This window comes from Diadema antillarum, unplaced genomic scaffold, assembly GCF_040938485.1.
Source record: "Diadema antillarum isolate AM-2024a unplaced genomic scaffold, OU_Dant_1.0 seq00000160_RagTag, whole genome shotgun sequence".
Lineage (NCBI taxonomy): Eukaryota > Metazoa > Echinodermata > Echinoidea > Diadematoida > Diadematidae > Diadema > Diadema antillarum.
In genome coordinates, this window is record NW_027271231.1 from 2,347,938 (window position 1) to 2,361,589 (window position 13,652).

Consider the following 13,652-nt stretch of genomic DNA (forward strand, 5'->3'; position numbering starts at 1 on the left):
CTTGTTTAAAATTTCTGTTGAAAAAAAATGATGAAGGTGATGAAACCTTATGCGATGATCATTCAAGATCAAAAATTCTTTTCTACATCTCCGACTAATGAGGTCGATCCCATAAGGAACAATGTAAGCTGTTTGATAAGTGAGAGCAAAACACACACAAAAATGCACAGAATGGTTTGATATAATTTCTCGGACATAAAGTAAAATATTACAACCTTCTCTTGTGTCTTCAAATCAATCTGGATGTCGCAACCACAGATACCAGTCGATGAGATGATTTTATCACTATTAGCCTTTCAATCAATGTTAATTACTCAAATGAGAAGGTTCCCAGTTCGTGGTATTTTATGGTTATTCTTTTTTTTTATGAAAGAAGCTTTGGAATTTCAAATAACTGAAGATAACCTATCAACTTTATGTTTGGTCAGTCAAAAGTACTAAGTGCATGTGATATGATATTATGCATTTATTGTTTCTTCTCTGATTTTCAATAAAGTAGATATTATCTTGCATGTTTTATTATGTTGCTTATATGAGAAAAAGAAAAATGGTCTGTAAACCTCATATAGAGCGTTTTTATATCAGGTGCAATTCTGGTTAAACTTGTACCAACCTTCACGTCTTATTGCACTCTACGTATTAAAGTTATTAGAAATGATAGAGGATGACTCACCAGCGACAATCAATATGACTATCTTCATTATATTGGTCATCATTGAGATATATACCATAAGAACGCAAAATGTAATACTGTTGCATGCTTTCTGGAGTGACTGCAAATCTATAACTCTTGCACTGCCAGTCTCAAACAAGTCTATAGGCTTAAAGGCATTATTTACCATTTGCAGATGGGAGAAAAAAAAACAGCTTTTGTGTTTCAAAATAGTTCTAAAATGTGAGTTAGGGATAGAAACAAACAATGTAAAAATTTGAACCAGTATAATCGATGTTAAGTATTGTTAAATATACAAAATGTTAACAATAGTTATAATAAAATTGATTCCAGACTAAACCGTCTACAGTTATGGTTTAATGAGAAAAATAGTGATATATCCTTATATTTTAGGCTTTATTACAAAAAAAAAATATATGGTAGGATGTTTTGTGATACAACAGACCTCCACATATGCATCAAAAGTGATGTCTTGAAATTTTTATAAATCATTGCTCCCAAAGGTAAACAGGACCTTTAAGTATTCATGAATATAAGAAATGTTAACAATAGTTATCCTGAAATTGTTTCTAGACTAAACCGTCTACAGTTATGGTTTATTGAGAAAAATATAGTGATATCTTTTATATTTTGGGGCTTTATTGCGAAATTTGTATGTGGTCGGATGTTTTATGATACTACTGACCTACACAATATGCATCAAATGTGATAACTCGAATATTTTTGAATTACTGCTCCCAATGGTCAATAGTACCTTTCACTCTCTAATAGACCTGTTTTGCAGTATCGCCTATACCATTCGCACCCTCCTCCAGCATGTCCTAGAATAATATGTTTGACTTTTGAGATTACTATGTTGCGAGCACATATTTCAGTTTAATTTGATCAATTAGATTGGTTTATGTATTTCAGCACCACATCGTATCAAAATAGAATGGTTTTTGTACAGATACATACCATCATGTTGACAACAGAGCACACACACACACACACACACACATACACAAATGTAAACCAATTCTTGTCAGTCCACCAAAATTATCATGTTCAGTCTAATTGGAGGGACCCATGGCCACCCCAATCTCAAAGAAAGCTTGTAATCAATAAAAAAATAAAGGATATCAGATCGTTTGTGTGTATATATATATATATATATATATATATATATATATATATAAAACTTTATCAAATCAGGACATCCCTGTACATCATATATTTTATGCTCACTTCATTCACCGGCTGTAGGCCATCCATGCATATCACACTTTGAACAAGTTCGACAAGTTGTTGTACCTAGAGGAAATACATGCATATGTTGCTCTGTAAATGACTAGTTAAACGCGACACGTTCATGTTTTTGTCGTTTATTTGTTTGTTTGTTTGTTTGTTTGTTTTGTTTTTGCTTTTAGAGTTTTTTTTTTCGTAGTTGCTGTTGTTTTAATTGGAATTGTTATCGCCTTACCCAAGTCCGATAGTACACTGTACTAAAGCGCCATTCGAAACCGGAACAAACACCTACTAAGCACAAGCGTCCACGCGTCGTACGAAGAAAAAACGCCTCACCCAAAGCACGCACACACACACACACACACACACACACACACACACACATACACACACACACACAGTAACACACAAAACATGTAGTAACAATAATAAATATAAGCAAAGAGAGGGGGAAATAGGCTTACGTTGATTTGCGAGATTTGACAAAGATTAAGGAAAGCGCGTGGCATGAGATAAGCAGTAGTGTCTACAGGCGCCTTTTGGGTGTAAAATAACTTTGAATGAACTTGATCTATAAGCATGGTAATAAACTACACCACCAAATCTCAGCACACTCCAGTAGCAATGTCACATTACTGGGTAGTCCCCAAGGCCTAAAAACGAAAACTGGTCGCTGTTTTTCACCATTTCGCAGTCTATGATTATTTCTTAGCTTCCTTTGCTGGCAAAGTCATTAACATTAAAATACGTTTAATTATCAAAGATTCATCAGCAAATATTACACTGCTTGATAGAGTACTTACATCCGTACGGAATGATAAAACTAACTACAATATCACATCTTGTGTGTGTGTATGAGTGTGTGTGTGTGTGTTTGTGCGTGTGTGTCTGTTTGTTCGTGTGTAAAATGGTGAGAAGAAAATTGGTCATAAACGAGAATTTAGAGAAGGGATATAGAGCAAAAATTACAATAACAAATACGATATTACATATACTTTTGATTGAGTTCTTGTCTTTGATTGTTCAAGGAAAATGCACAAGCGGGTCCACCATGTCTCGTTTCATATTAAAGACGGTAGCAGTTCAACAGTGTTTCCAGTGCAAAAGCCGTGCGGTAGCTGCATACCCAAACACATTCTTCAAGCGTCCTTGATATTGGGTGAAATGAAGCTCTGAAAATTAATTGAGATTGAAAATTAGGGATCAACTTACTAACTAATACACCTTTCAAATGATCGGATTCCCATTACTCCATTTTACCCATATACACAGGTACACACACATATACATGTTGTTGAAACAAGACATCTCTGAAACCGTTTTATTAGCATGACAAAGTACATTGTTCAATATACACTGCATAGTGATGGTGATAAGGACAGCAAAATTTAAAAACTTACGTATTTTCAGTGCACATTTCTTCATCGATTTGAATATTGTCATACAGCTTATTCAGGAAATTTCAACCACATTAATTTGTACTTCTTTTTAATTGAGCCAGCTACCAGTACAATGTTGAAAGGTAAAGATAAAGATTACCAATAGCCCGCTGGAGTACGAATATAAAGGAACTCGTGGTAAACACCTCGCGCGTGCTAGATTGGCAAACATTTAAAGCCTCTTAAGTCTCTAAGGAAGTATCGCTTTAAAATCTCATAAAACTAGAAGAAAATGTCGCAGTTTAGCCTGATAAAAAAGTCATTAACAAACGAGCATTCAAGATACAAGTATCATCGTAAAATCTGAAGAAAACATCTCAAAACATCTTCTAGCGACGATAAAAACGGATGCAGGAAGTAAATGAACTTGATGTATACTCACAGGTGTCCTCCAGCATTTAAACCATCGACAAACCAGCATAGTCTTTGATTCTGAATCTCGATAACTCTTTGCGTCTATCCCTATATACACACTGAATAATTGATATGAGAATTTTAAAACTTGTTGTTTTATTTGGGTTTTTTTTTATCGTTTTAGTCCTTGCTTGTATCTATGTTGATTCTTATAAATTCATAATCATAACATATAAATTAGACATCATTACCAGTTTTTAAGTAAATTGCTCAAATCATAGGAAAGGACAAACATTATTTCTCATCAAATATTCATATGAAATCCAGGAACATGAGGGTCATCAGAGGTTTCCGATACATTTCGTGCAGATGTCTGTGCCTGCTACCTGTGTCTCGAGGAAGCAAAAGAGTAGAGTTTGGTATTGACTAAAATGAGCAACTTTGTGGATAACGGTGTCATCCCTACCAACATGAGTCACGCCCAATCCAAACACGCATCCACCTGAACTCACGAACATCTCACAGACAATCAAGTCACAATCTGCTTCCAAATATCTGCAAATTGTTACTTTGCATAGTCTTTCATGGACTCGACATACGACGAATACAAGTCGCGTTGAATTCTTTTGTGAGTGAGAACAGAATCACACTGATGTGACGTCAACACCAATCGTCTTGGTCAAGATTTTCCCACGGCCGCTGCTCCCCCTTGTTCCCCTTGCACAATCCTTTCTGTTCAGCAGCAAACAGACATGGAGCGCGAACAGCAAAAACGTGCGCTCGTTTCTCCATTTTCTCCCTGGAATAAAAGACTCGACATTTCCCTTTTTATGACACTAAAAAGGGGTGAATCGTCTTAATGTATTTGCTCGTTATTTTAGTGTTAGGCCATCCAAGGCCTTTGACAACAAAACGTTTAGTGGGAGGAAAAAAGAAAGATTGTTGACATGCGGGAGGAGTTCTTTTAATGCTCTTTACGGGTGTCCGGCAACTTTTGACACCTTCTTCAAGACAAATTTTATTCTTGAAAGACTTTGTTGATTAAATAGTGGGGGTATTGGAGCGAGGACACTATGAGATGGGAGTTAAGGAGATGAGTCAAAAGATAAATAGTCCAATCCGTGCTTTCGCACCGTCGACAGGGTGTTGTAATGACTACAAAGATACAAAGGACACTTCTGAATAAAAGCTACGCCAGGTCTAACTTTGTCGCTGAATGGAAGAACGCTGTGAGTTAATATTCATCAACAATCCAAAATTTTGAAGGAAATAACCTTTTCTTGCTGTATCTGTTCTTTACCAAATATGAAAAAAAAAAAGTCTAATGGTTTGTAATTGAGGGCAAGGCTTCGCGTTGGAACGGAAAAAGAAATTCCACCCATCATTAGATCCAGATCATCTGTTCGTGTATCACCTCTCTTTGTGATGAATACGAACGTGGGTGCTAAAACAAGCTAAACAAAACTTTATGACAGTTTGATAGCGGAATAATTGCTTTACCAAAAGTTACCCAATCATGTATACTAATACAGGCAAAAACATCAATTGATCAGTAAGACTTGAAGGAAAGTGACAACATCGCAATTTTGAAAGTCTTCTTTTGTAACCTTTCAGCATTTTATTCTTTCTCTTCTCTCACTTTTTGTAGGGTTTATTCGCAAAAGTGCTTTACCATCTTGTAACATTTGTAAACTTATAACATATCTAAAAGGACAATAAAACATACTTAATATTATTTCAAATTATTTTCAAAATTCTGCACAGGGATATTAGAAAGTTTTCAGTCTATTATATTCATAATTAGCTAGCATCATGAATCACGCCGTCAAATAGATATGCACCCGTTAAATTGATTTGATCATAATAAATGAAGTTGCCAAACAAACATATCAGCAGATTGAGTTTTATCCTATTTGAACAAAAAACAAATAGAACAAAAAACAACCAACAAAAAAGTTATGGGGATTTAGAATACACATGTTCTAGGAAGAGAGAGATATCAGTCACAGTGAAGTAATTATGCAAATTAGATGAGGTGGTGTTACCGCGCTCTCACATGTCACTCATTCTCTTGTACCAAATCTTGACTATCTTTTTGACACATATTGGTGAAAGCCTCACTGTTAAGCCTCAGCGTGTTATTGTCTGAGAGTTACAAAAATCTAGTAATACTGACTCAGAAAAGGAGAATTAAGGGATTTCATTTGTCAAAGTTAGACACAAAAAGGTTGAGATAATTATAATTTTGGGTTTTGTCGAAAGTCAAAGAATCTCTTTTCTATTCGATAGACTTCACTCCATTTTATATTTTAAGCGTGCATGGGAAAGAGAAAGAGAGAGAGTAACTTACCCAAATCGAATGAAATCAAATCTATTATTCACTTGAGGCTTTCAGTTTCATTAAGAAAGGTTGGGCACTTCATGTGCTCTCTCACGGACATGTGGTGCAACGTGCTAAGAACATTATCCTATCTAACCAACATATGGTAATGTCATCAACTTTTCTCCGAGTCAATGTCGCAAGACGATGAATGTTGGTAATTGTGTTAACATATTGCACCCAAAAGTTTACAAACCATTGAAGAAGAGTTGTGGAAATAGATTAGATTCCCCTATCCTGAAAGGATAGGGGGAAAATTATGTGCATTTTTAGCTAGTGATTCTAAGGATTCGAATTGTACGTTTTGGTATACGGAATGCACTTTAATTAAATATGGGAAGTTGAGATGTTCCTTTCTTTTACATACATGTCGCTGTTTTAAATGGTTATGATTTTTCCAGTTTTCTCTTCCACTAAGTAATGAGAACATGTCAGAGTAAACTATAATTCTATTAATGTTAATATAAAATAGAATTGATAATAATAATAATAATAATGCATTTATATGGCGGTTTATACGGGTGTTTCTAAGCGCACTGGTGCTATTCATACAAGAAAACTAGAAAATAAGCTTAGGACAATGCAAAACCAAATATCAGTAACGATATATATATATATATATATATATATATATATATATATATATATATTATACATATATACATATATATATATTTTACATATATATATATATGTATATATATATATATATATATATATATATATATATATATAAAAAGAAACAAGAAATTAAACTATTCCTTTTTTGTCTGGAATTGTTTGAAAGACACTGCTGATTGAGACGACAGAAGTCATTTTTTCTCATAAAGTGATGCCATACTTTACAACAACAAAAATTAACACCTCATGATGGTATAAAACCGAAATGTACATAGATGCATAATATTCGTACAGTTGGCCACAAAGTATATACGGCAGAGCTTGACTTGGTTGACAGTCCCGTCGACACGGTTAAGGATAGTCTAAAGAAATGGAAAATTCACCCATATCATATATTTTTTGCAATACTGCATATAACGTTTTTTGATAAAAGCCGAATTTCATCAAATTTTGTATTGGCTGTCACCACGGATATTTCTCATTTAATTGTTGGTAGATATCTTGAGGCAAAAAATCTAAGAAGAGGTTTAAAGAGCTCTCGTGGCTAGATTGCTATATCACCATCACCAGCATAACTGTCATTATTTTCATTATCACCAAAAACATCACCATTTTACCCGCATCTTCCACAGATATCCACCAAAGAACATCGTTACTCTCCTAAAAACAGAAGCGAAGACGAAGGCTTTCGATCGAGAAAACGCCGGAAACACTGTGAAGACGCAAGAGCACGCAGTGCCTACCAGATTATGACCCACTTTTTCCCCTGCCTCGGAGTCATCATGAGTAGGTCACTCAAAGACAGTTTGTTGGCGTAGAAAGTCGGAATTCTTGTCAGGAAATCCGTGGTAAGTGGGATGCGCACAGGAAGGAGGGAGGAAGGAGGGACTTAGTATACGAAGAGGTTGGAGTTCGACAGGTCGAAGAGACGATAAGATCCTGTCCTCTCTCCGGGCCTGTTCGCATGGTTGTTCAACCCTGCCATTTCCCAAGAACATGAATGACACTTTCTTACGCAATCACGCCCCCTCCCAACAACAACAAAATTTACACTTGAAATTTAGAACTTATCATGTGAAGTAGATTTTAATATGGGAATGAGAACAATAAATCAATCGAAAATCTTTTGATTGTAGTACTACTCAATCGAAGTTGACACTAATGACTATGGTGTTACTATACTTGGTTTGTTCCAAAAAGTCAGAAGAGACTTCTTGACTTGCCAGGGTGGAATAGCACCAAACTGTTAATTTATATTTGCTATCTTCACTTGTGCCGACTTATGAAGAAATCGATTGTATGGAAGCTTTGAAATAGTCTTTGTTTCTGTGTAACGAAAATGATAAGTATTGATTAAAACTTCAATACGTTGCACAATACTTATCATTTTCGTTACACAGAAACAAAGATTATTTCAAAGCTTCCATACAATCGATTTCTTCATAAGTCGGCACAAGTGAAGATAGCAAATATAAATTAACAGTTTGGTGCTATTCCACACTGGCAAGTCAAGAAGTCTCTTCTGACTTTTTGGAACAAACCAAGTATAGTAACACCATAGTCATTAGTGTCAACTTCGATTGAGTAGTACTACAATCAAAAGATTTTCGATTGATTTATTGTTCTCATTCCCATATTAAAATCTACTTCACATGATAAGCTCTAAATTTCATATTCTCTTAAGGCAAGTCAAACAGCAAGAATATTTATGTACTCTCGCAACTACATGTATCTGCATTTTGTATCACATCTGTTTTCTTTCATTGTAAGAGCTAAGAGAGCTAAAACTCTTTGCATTTATTTTATTTGGAAGTTTCGATTTATTGTTTATTGGTTTGAAAACATAAATTCTGTAAGCACCTTTTTGTACACAAAGTTTCCCTAAATGTCTTCTTTTGAAAAAATAAACATCTTTTATAGCCTTCGTATATGTCAGTGGTTCCAGAACATATATCATTAACCACAAAAAATCACTATTTAATGAACCAGTTTTTATTTCGAACGAAGTCATTTGAAAAGTTTCCTAGAATGGTCGAGCATGTTCCCAGTGTACCAACCCCAACCGTCTCGATACTACATTTTCTTGTCCTTGTTGGTTGTTGGTTAGTGGTTAGATTATAGTTTGTCTGTTTGTCAGAATTATATTACTTCGATCTTTCGGACGAGGTAAGCCCTTTCACCGAGTTGCATGTTTTTTACATCATATTTGTGGGCATGTTATGTCGATGTTGTGACGTTCATTGATCGGGAGTTAATCTGCTTATAAATACATTACTGCAGAGGATGCGATACCCAGAAACAAAGCAGAAACGTGACAGATGTTTTTCTCGTCTTTGACTCTTCTTTCTGGTACAGGTAGCAAACGCAAACTATCCTTACGGATATATGACATAGAAAAAAAAAGTAAGGAAAAGAGTGAGAGAGAAGGAGAGAGGAGGAAAGAGCTAGGGGGAGACCGTACATCTAACACGAATGATCTCATCGGTTTACCTGCGCACATGTAGACATGTATTATTTCCGATAGAGATGACCTTATCAAAGTATTTGTCTATTTCTTTCTACTTTTATTTCGCCATGGGATATCTTCTTTTGTTTTATTTGACTCGGCTTACATTGTATGATAAAAGCAAAACAGGTGTTTAAACTGGCGTGGAATGAGAAAATGGTGTAGAGTATATAGGTTTTGACATGTTATCGGATGGCATTATAATAACTTTCTGTCCAAAGTTTATGAATATATATATGTATAGTGAAAATTTTGAGCAAATCACTATTTATCATTTGTTTCTGGTCCCTTCCCTTTCTTTGCTTCAATATAATTATATACATATATATATATATATATATATATATGAAAACATTACATGTAAAGGATATACAAACACACTATTCTCGTTTGTTTAGAAAGGAAGTTATTGATTATAACTGTAACAAGATAAATAAACAATTGATAGTATTGTATTTATATAAAGTGTCAACCACTGTCAACCCTGTCTTCAAGTTGGTTTAAAAAACAACAGCAAACCACACTAAAAGAAGAACAGAAATTGCGTTGATATAGAACAAAACACGTTATTGCAAAATAATGAAATCGATAAGAAACACACTGCACCATCATGCAAATTAATGACAATGACATCAACTGTGGTATACTGTAAATACGTAAGATTATTTTCCCCACTGAAGGATAAGTTCTCCGTATAGATTCACTTGCGTGGAAATTAATGTGCATGGGACTAATCATACACTAAGAAGTAAACATTCGTAACTGAATGCTTGCAGCCTACTTATCAAGCATAAGCACCCTCGTATGTAGACACATGCTTACACTCAGTCACGTGACAGCGGTTTACATCAATCATTTGCCCAAACAGATAGCTGCTACTAAAGTGATATCAAAACGATATCAAAGAGTCATCGCACCCGGTCGTGGCTGTCTCTGATGTGCATCGCGTTTGTTTGTATGTCCTTCACCTTTAACTCTAGTTATCTGTTTAACACATTGGCCGACCCAAAATATGAAAAACACCCCCTTGCATAGAGCCTCGAAAAAAGTAGGGATATCTTGCACAAAATTTAGTCGCAATTATAGATAGGGCAGGGACGTTGCTGATCAGATAGAGGTCAAAGCTACCCTCGTACAAAATTTAATCGGGATATCACAGGAGAAAAGGAACGATTCCACCAATGACTTATCACCTGCACACTTTTGTCTGTTCCAAGAAATGCGGAAGTAGGACTGTGCATCATTCTGAGACCGTTCCCTGTACATGAGGTCAGCTTGAACACGTTGAAAGTGAAATCCACCCTTTTCACGGTGATGACAAAAACAAAAAGGAAAACAAACGGACAAACATATAATGCCAAGAGTTTCATTAGAATCTTCAAAATGTTTTCACCAAATAATGATGATAGTAGCTAGAACAATAATTACAAATAAATATGTAATGACGTAAGGCCTCAAAATCTCATATAAACCTAAAGAGTAGTTTTTGTCTATTTTCCTCTTCTATATGAAATCAAAAAGAATAAACCTTATGGATAGCTCGCATTAAAGCTTTGACGTGGTACAATTGGACAAGAAGAAGAAGAAGAGGAGGAGGAGAAGTAGAAAAAATGAAATAGCAAAGGGGAGACCGGACATCTGACATCTGTGCAAAGAAGAATAAAGGAAGAATGTGTTTTAGTTCCTAAATTAAAGCCCAAAATATATTGATATTTTTGTTCGAACTCCCTGAAAAAAATAATGAAGCTAGTAACGTTGTCACCTTATCTATATAGTCATCTATGCTAATCTATACGTGTGGTTACAACCAAAATCGCTATTCTGTATAAAAGGGCAAATGTTATACTTTGAAATCCCATAACTTGATTTAATGTCTTATTGTGATGAAACAATAATTCTGCCATTATGTGAAAAAAAAACACTTGTCGAACTTTGCTTTAAAAGAGCTGTATAAAGAAGTTAGAATATTTGAAGAAAAATTCACGCATGTAAAATTAAAGTGCTGAAAATGACATTGTCACTCTCAAGACATCAGATTCTGTAAAGACAATCTAAACATGCTGGTTAGCCACTTCCGAATGATATAAATTCAAGACCGTTTGTATAGGCAAAATTGAGGAAATGGCAAATATGGTCACTGGAGGGATGAACTTGTGAGAGCACATGACAGAACTCATTTTCAACTTCACACCGTGATTATCACCCAACCCCCCCCCCCACACACACACACACACAAAACCAACCAACCAACCAAACAAACAAACAAACAAACAAAAAACGAACAAACGCAGAGGCGTCGAAAGCATATTTGACTTACAGTTCATATCATGTATCAACTAGGAATGCTGATAAAGAATGCCTGTATAAGGACAGAGTATAATATTCTGAGCAGACCAGAATCACAAAATTCCATTATTATTGTACACTCTTTTCATTTCACATGGTTTTACTTGCCTACCAAAGAAAGAAATTTCTAAAAACTTTTGTCGAAAAAGGAAATTTAAAAAAAAAATGAAATGGAAATTGAAATTCGTTTAGCACCAAAGAGCTCTCATGTACTTGTTCCGGCAATTACGAGCGAATTGAGTCGAAGCCGGCCGAAATCAGGGCAATTTTAAGAGCCTTTGGTGTTCTTATGATTATCATTCATTATCATGCTATGCGTGAACCACTGGCGCACTGGGTAATTCGGTTGGTGACATCGACAGATGTAATCGATAGATTTAACATATTTCTTTCCTTTTCTAAAATTGTTTGTTTATTGAAATATATCGTATGTGCCAGTTTGTGCAATGCTTGTATTTTCCTATTGAATCAGTTCTTTGTGGAATTAAAAAAAAATTGTTTTACCAAAGTGAAAAATAGAAAAAATAAATAAATAAACACAACTATTTTTCTGTCTTTTGCAGATGAATTCATCCTGACTGTGTTTTGGTTATATCATACGAGCGATGTAAGAGTTATGCCATTCATTGTCGGAGAACATAACAAGTAACTTCGTCATGTTCGTGATCTTTCCAAGAAAATCTGGATCATTTCCAAGACATCCTCTTTATACTAGCCATTTGGCATAGAACACTTCATCAGTAATGCATGTTGGCTGAATTTCCCTATGGATAGCAAATGTTTTCTTTTTAAATGTAAGAGTTAAATTGTCCTATAAAACGGTCTAACAACAACCAGAATCTGTGTTTGCTTTGTAGTCATCAGTGATGAAATCACAAAGACCTGTTGGATGCAGAAGATCTACTCATTGCAGTCGTCTTTGTTTTATGTTTGTTTGTTTGTTTGTTTGTTTGTTTGTTTGTTTGTTTGTTTGTTTGTTTGTTAGGGAGAGGAAACACACAGCCAGACTATCAAGTTTACCTTTTTTTCGAATTAAAATTCATTCAGGGTTTTCTGCATTGAACATATCACAAATGAAATAGCGTCATGTTTTGCTCCCATTTTTCGAAAACAACTACTTTATAAAGATTGTGATCATAAGCACTGTACTACCTTGAATCCAATGTACTGAAGTGTAAATTTAGTGATTGTTTTACATTTACTATTTTTATTGATTTAGAGCATGCAGTCCTGCGTACACGTGGATTTGAGCAAACCCTCACGTACAAACACGCACGTACAGAAAAACAGAGGTATACGCTTACTTCTCTCGCACAACAACAACAACAACAACAAACAAGCAAAATCTTTCATGCTCATTTACACACCACAATTTCTTGGAACAAGAAGTAGAAAGAGAAGAAGGGCGAGTCGTGCTTTCTTGTGAAAAGGACTCGTTGGCAAGAATCCAGTTAAAGTTCTCCAAAATGACGAGTTTATTACCGGAGTGAGTTTCTGAAAGATTAGACTAGGACATTAGGATGAAATGGTAATAATCTTCTGTTCTTCTAAACGAGCACCAACGCGTGCCACGGATTAAGTAATCGCTGTTTGACACCTTAATTGCTTGGTCTGGGTTTCTAATCTAATCGAAACATTTGTTAGCTTACCTGCCTATCACTGACTTTTTTTCCATCCTTGGCCGTCCCATCGAGAAGATTTAGGGAGATTACAGTACTAACCATATCATCGCGATGTACAAGGAAGTTAGGATAAACCACTATGCCAACGTTTCATTTACGAGGAAGTCAAGTGCATCGAGAATTTATGAATGCTTTTTTGTCTTTGTTTTTGTTTTTTGGGTTTTTTTACGGTCAGAGAAGAAAGCAGAAGGGGGAGGGGTCATGCTGCTGGAAGGCTTTCAAACTTTATTCAAAATGTAATTTTACACAATATCTTATTCAGCTTGGTTTAATATATCTCGAGTAAAATCGGACAAATAGAATGGCAGAAGTGTTTTAGAAAATATTAAATGAAATGAGAAAGTTATGGAGTTTTAAAGAGTTTCACATGCTTTTAGTGATACAAGGATGTTTTTAAAGCATTAGGTGAAATTGTTCCCATTAT

The 13,652-nt window shown here is 35.1% G+C and overlaps 1 protein-coding gene across 1 annotated transcript in view; it reads left to right on the top strand.

Moving 5' to 3' along the window:
* The first annotated feature begins 7,450 nt into the window (after window positions 1–7,450).
* The window catches only part of LOC139727913 (uncharacterized), a 53,039-nt gene continuing 46,837 nt past the window's right edge, over window positions 7,451–13,652 (top strand). The window contains exon 1 of the mRNA XM_071638885.1: window positions 7,451–7,542. The gene's annotated coding sequence lies outside the window, so the exon portion shown is untranslated. The remainder of the gene's footprint in view (window positions 7,543–13,652) is intronic.